This window comes from Rattus rattus, chromosome 8 (assembly GCF_011064425.1).
Source record: "Rattus rattus isolate New Zealand chromosome 8, Rrattus_CSIRO_v1, whole genome shotgun sequence".
Classification (NCBI taxonomy): domain Eukaryota; kingdom Metazoa; phylum Chordata; class Mammalia; order Rodentia; family Muridae; genus Rattus; species Rattus rattus.
Genome location: NC_046161.1, coordinates 14,858,353 through 14,865,098, shown reverse-complemented (window position 1 = coordinate 14,865,098; position 6,746 = coordinate 14,858,353).

The window sequence follows — 6,746 nt, the reverse complement described above, 5'->3', positions numbered from 1 at the left end:
TATTCTGTTGGTGATGCTTGTATCTACAGCTCCTTGTCTCTTCCTTTGGTTTTCTATATCCAGGGTTGTTTCCATGTGTTCTTTCTTGATTGCTTCTATTTCCATTTTTAATTCCTTCAATTGTTTGATTGTGATTTCCTGGAATTCTTTCAGGGATTTCTCTCTATAGGCTTCTACTTGTTTATTTATGTTTTGCTGGAATTCTTTCGGGGATTTTTGTGATTCCTCTCTGTAGGCTTCTACTTGTTTATTTATGTTTTCCTGTGTTTCTCTAAGGGAGTTCTTCATGTCTCACATAGGCCTGTGTGTCATGATTGCTGTAGACCTGTTTTCCTGTTCTCTTTCAGCCAGTTATGGGAACAGAGTGTTCTGCTTTCAGGCGTGTAGTCTTTCCTGTCTACCGGTCTTCAGCTGTTCCTGTGGGCATGTGTCCTGAGTACACCAGGCAGGTCACTTGGAGCAGAAAAGTTGTTTTTACCTCTGGTCTCAAGCCTGGAGTCGCTTCTCAGAGCCAGGTGTCAGCCCTCTATGAGGGCAGCAACCAGAATGGCCTGCCCCACCTTCGCATGAGACTATTTGCACAGGAGGTCCAGATGGTGCTAGGTATTTTCTTCTAGAGTCAGAAATGTGGGCAGAGAGTAGTCTCTTTTGGCTTCCCAGGTGTGTCTACCTCTCTGAAGGTCTAGCTCTCCCTCCCATGGGATTTGGGTGCAGGGAGCTTTTTGACTGGGTCCCTTCAGATCCAGGCAGTGTCTGGACTGCAGAGTTCAATGCCCCTATCTTCCTGTTCCCAAAGGCCCTACACAGATTCCTCTTGAGCCAGGGATGTGGTTAGGGGTGGGCAGTACTGGCGGTCTCTACTGCCCTGCAGTCTCAAGAGTTTCCACTTGTCTGGGCAGTGAGCTCTCTCCTGATCTCACTTTTGTATATTACACCCTGTCTACATCTCATGGATGAACCCTATTTGAACATAGTAGATGATACTTTGATGTGTTACTGGATTCAGTTTGTATGTATTTCACAGAATATTTTTGGGTCATTTTTTAGTAAGTGTTTCAGTTTGATTTTAGCCCTGATTTTGATTATTTCCAGGCTTTTATTCATATTTTGTGTGCTTTCTTTTTTCCTACAGCTTTGAGATGTACTACTAAATTGATGGTACAAGAGTTTCTAATTTCTTTATGGATGCATTTAGTGCTATCAACGATCTGCTTTGCACTGCTTTTATTGTGTCCCATAAATTTGCATATGAATCTTGAAAATATCATCCTGAATGAAGTAACTCTATCCCAAAAGGACATATATTGTATCTACTCACTTATAAGTGGATATTAGTCATAACCACTTACCTTCACAGACCAAAGTAAGAAAAACAAGAAGGAAAGAACAAGCAAGAATGCTTGAATATTACTTAGAATGGGGAATAAAATAATCATGAAAGGCAGATATAGGGAGGAGAATGGGGGTGTGGGTCAGGATCATGTCTGAGGAAGGAAAGGAGAGATAACCAAATGGCCTTGAAAATGAATTGAAATCTCAGATTTATGGGGATGGGGCTCTTCAGGTTAAGAGAGGCATCCAAGAATCAGTAGGGTGACCTTGGCTGTGACTCTATACTTTGCAGATGTAAAACATGAAGAGGCCACCTCCTGTAGCCAGACAAGAATCACAGTATGGCAAGTACCATCCCCTGTCACTATTAGTGATACTCTTGTATGCTTGCAGACAGGATTCTAGCATGACTGACATCTAAGAGGCTCCATTCAGCAGATGACTCAAACAGATTCAGATACCCCCATATAAACAGGAGATGAAATTTGGGGACTCTTGTGCAAGAATATGAGGAAGAATTGTGACCCTAAAGAAGATAGGAACTCCACGGGAAGACCAACCAGTTCCAACTAACTGTCACCTTGGGACTCTGAGAGTCCTATAAACTGGCTTGACATATACCCCCTGCAGATGGGGAGCTAAGTCTTCATGTGGGTTCTAACAACCGGAGCGGAGGCTATTCAAAAAGCTGTTGCCTATTCTTCTAGCTGGGCTGCCTTGTCTGGCCTTAGTGGGAGAGGAGTGCCTATCCTGGCAGAAAATTTAAGTGCCAGTGGGCGGGGGGATACCTAGTGTGATGGTTTGCATATGCTTAGCCCAGGCAGTGGCACTGTTAGAAGGTGTGGCCTTTTTGAAGAAAGTATGTCTCTGTGGGGGTGGGCTTGGAGACCCTCCTCCTTGCTTCCTGGGGATGTTGAGTCTCCTGCCTTCCTTCTGGTGAAGATGTCGAACTCAGTTCTTCCTACACCATGCCTGCCTGGGTGCTGTCATGCTCCCACCCTGATGATAATGAACTGAACCTCTGAACCTGTAAGTCTGCCTCAATTAAATATTGCCCTTTATAAAATTTATGTTTGTCATGGTGTCTGTTCACAGCAATAAGACAGTAAGACACTTAGGGAACCCTAATTAACACAGAGGAAAAGAGAGTCTGGAGAAAGTGTTGTGGAAGTGGTGAATGAGAGAGTGAGCAGAATGTAACATGAACAAGTCAAACATAAACTAAATTTTAAAAACAGACATGAATGTTGCAGGCAAATGGATTAATCTTGAGAATTACACCCCAAGTACAATAACCAAGTCCCAAAGGACATGCATAGTATATCCTCATTTATGAGTAGATATTAGCCATAAAATAGAGAAAAACCATACCATTCTCCACATACCCAAAGAAGGTATCAAGAAGGAAGGCATATGTGAGGATTCTTAAATCTCACTTATGAGGGGGAATAAAATAGTCTAAGAGGCAGGTAGATGGAGGGAACTGATTGGGAAAAGTAATGGGGGTGGAAATGGTGGTGGTTAGCATCAGTTGTGGTAAGAACAGGAGAGATGGCCAGATGACCATGAAAATGAATGAAATTCTGCAACTGACTGGGGTGCAGATGTGACAGACATCTCCAGGACAAGATAGAGACCTGGGAAAAGGGAGAAAATAAAACATCGATGGGGATGACCTTAACTGTGACTCATAGCACTAGGGATATGGACTATGAACAGGTCACTTCCAGAAACCAGGCCATAATCCCAATGAAGTGATAGAAACACCAACCCATTAACAAAACTTTTAACCCAAAATGTATCCTTTATACAATAAATACAGTGATGAGGGATAGAGCAAAAACTGATGGAATGGCCAGTCAATAGCAGTCCCAACTTGAGGTCCATCACATGGGCAACCATCAATCCCTGATACTATTAATGATACTCTGTTATGCTTGCAGACAGAAATCAAGTATGGTGTCCTCTGAGAGGTTCTACCCAACAACTGACTCAGACAGAGGCAGAGACTCACAGCAAACCAGTGGATGCAGCTTGGAGACTCTTATTGAAAAGTAAGAGGAAGTATTATTGCAGGCCCCAAAGGGCATAGAAACTCTACAGGAAAACGAACAGAGTCAACTAACTTGGACCTTTGGGGCTTTCTGTGTCTGAACCATCAACCAAATTGCACACATGGGCTAGACCTAGGCCTTCCCACTGCTATGTAACAAATGTTCAGGTTGGTCTTCATGTGAGTTCCAAACAACTGGAGCAGGTGCTATCCCCAAACCTGTTGTCTGTCCATGGGATATATTATGCTAGCTTTGCTGCCTTGTCTGGCCTAGGAGGAAAAGGATGTGTCTAGCCTCACAGAGATTTAAAGTTCCAGGTTAAAAGATACCCAGGGTGACCCCATTACTCAGCAGAAAAGGAGATGGGGAAATGGTGGGAAGAATTGGAGGAAAGGTTGACCAAAGGGGGTCAGTGAGCAGGTAGAGAGAGAGAGAGAGAGAGAGAGAGAGAGAGAGAGAGAGAGAGAAAGGAAGGAAGGAAGGAAGGAAGGAAGGAAGGAAGGAAGGAAGGAAGGAAGAAAGGAAGAAAAAGGGAAGCAGGCCAGTTTACCAAACGTAATCTACAGATTCAACCCAATTCTCAACAAATTCCAACATATTTACAGAAATTGAAAGAGTAATTCTTAACTTCATGTAGAAAAACAAAAGACCCAGGATAACATAAACAATTCTCAATAATAAAAGTACTTCTGGAGGAATCATTCTCCCTGATCTCAAGCAGTACTATGGAGCAATAATGAAAAGAACACATGGTATTAGTACAGAAACAGAAAGGTTGATCAATGGAATAGAATCGAAGACCCAGAAATAAAACCAGACATCTATGGACACTTGATTTGTGATGAAGAAGCCAAAACCATATAGTGGGAGAAAGCGTTTTTAACAAATGGTGCTGGTCTAACTGATGGTCTGTATGTAGAAGAATGCAAATTGTACCATGCTTATCAATCTGCAAAAGCCTCAAGTCCAAGTGGATTAAGAATGTCAACATAAAACTGGATAAACTGACTCTACTAGAAGAGAAAGTGGGGAAGTGCCATTGAATACATGGGCATTTAAAAAGTCCTAAACAACATCTACACAATGGAATATTACTCGGCTATCAAAAACAATGCCTTTATGAAATTCATAGGCAAATGGTTGGAACTGGAAAATATCATCCTGAGTGAGGTAACCCTATCACAGAAAAACACACATGGTATGCACTCATTGATAAGTGGCTATTAGCCCAAATGCTCGAATTACCCTAGATGCATAGAACACGTGAAACTCAAGACGGATGATCAAAATGTGAATGCTTCACTCCTTCTTTAAAAGGGGAACAAGAATACCCTTGGCGGGGAATAGAGAGGCAAAGATTAAAACAGAGACAGATGGAACACCCATTCAGAGCCTGCCCCACATGTGGCCCATACATATACAGCCACCCAATTAGACAAGATGGATGAAGCAAAGAAGTGCAGGCCAACAGGAGTCGGATGTAGATCTCTCCTGAGAGACACAGCCAGGATACAGCAAATACAGAGGTGAATGCCAGCAGCAAACCACTGAACTGAGAATAGGACCCCCGTTGAAGGAATCAGAGAAAATACTGGAAGAGCTTGAAGGGGCTCGAGACCCCATATGAACAACAATGCCAAGCAACCAGAGCTTCCAGGGACTAAGCCACTACCTAAAGACTATACATGGACTGACCCTGGACTCTGACCTCATAGGTAGCAATGAATATCCTAGTAAGATCACCAGTGGAAGGGGAAGTCCTTGGTCCTGCTAAGACTAAACCCCAGTGAACATGATTGTTGGGGGGAGCGTGGCAATGGGGGGAGGATGGGGAGGGGTTAGGGGGATGTTGGCCCGTAAACCAGGAAAGGGAATAACACTCGAAATGTAAATAAAAAATACTTAAGTTAATAAAAAAATTAATTAAAAAAAAAGTCCTAAACAGAAAGCCAATGGCTCAGTCTCTAAGACTAAAACCAGATAAATGGGACCTCTTGAAACTGAAGCTTTTGTAAGGCAAAGGACACTGTCAGTGGACAAAATGGCACCCTAGAGATTGAAAAGAGATCTTCAGTAACCCTATATTTGACAAAGGGCTAATAACCAAAACTCAAGCAACAGTTCATAATGACAAGGATGTGGAAAAGGGAGAGCATTCCTCTTATGTTGGTGGAATTGCAAACTTCTACAATGACAATAGGAATCAATCAGGCTATTCCTCAAAAAGTGGAACTGAAGTTCTACTGAAGACCCAGCTTTAATGCTCCTGGGTATTAAAAAAAATGTTCCACCATATCACAAAGGCATGTGCTAGAATGAAATTTGGTTGGGGGGGGGCAGGATCAGGTATGAGGAGAGAGTGAAGAGACACACAGATAACCAGGAAAATAAATGGAAATATGCCGCTGCTGGGGTGGGGCATGGAGGGGAACATTTCAGAAGTCCCACAGGGCAATGATGGAGAACACTGCCAGGATTCAAGGTGGATAACCTTAGCCAAAATCCCAACAGTGGGGATAGAGTACTTCAAGAGACCCATCCAGTAGTTAGATGGTACTCCCATGGAGGGATGCAGACACCACCTCACAGTTTTCACCCAAAATTTTCCTGTGTAAAAGAAATGCAGGAACAAAAATGGAGCAGAAATTGAAGTAATGGATACCCATTGACCCACACAACTTGGCGCCCATCCCATTAGTGGGTAACATTTCCTGACACTATTAATGGTACTATATTGTGCTTGCAGAGAGGAGTCTAGGATGGCTGCCATCTGAGAAGTTCTACCTAGCAGTTAACTGAGACAAATTCAGATGCTCACAGCCAAGCATTGAATAGAAGTTAGAGACCCTATGGAAGAGTTAGGGAAAGGATTGAAGGAACTGAATGGAATGGCAACCCAATAGGAAGATCAACAATGTCATCTAACCAGAACCTCTGAGATGTCTCAGAAACTGAGTCACAAACCAGGCAGCATATACGTGCTGGTCCAAGGCCCCTGACATATATACAGCAGAGGACTGCCTGCTCTGATATCCGTGGAAGAAGATGCAACTAAGCCTCAACAGACTTCAGACTCCAGGGAGTTGGGAGGCATGATGGGGCAGAATATACTCTTGAATGCAGAGGAAAGAAATAACGAAATGAGGAACTGTGGAGGCAGAAAAGGAGAGAGCAATAACAGGATCAACCCTGATCAAGTAGGCTTTAAATAAGGGATACAAAGAAACTTTAATATACAAAAATATATCAACATAATCCACCATACAAACAAACTTTAAAAAATCATATATTTATCCCATTAGATGGCGAAAACATCTTTGACAAATCCAACATCCCTTCATGTTAAAGGTCTTGGACAGA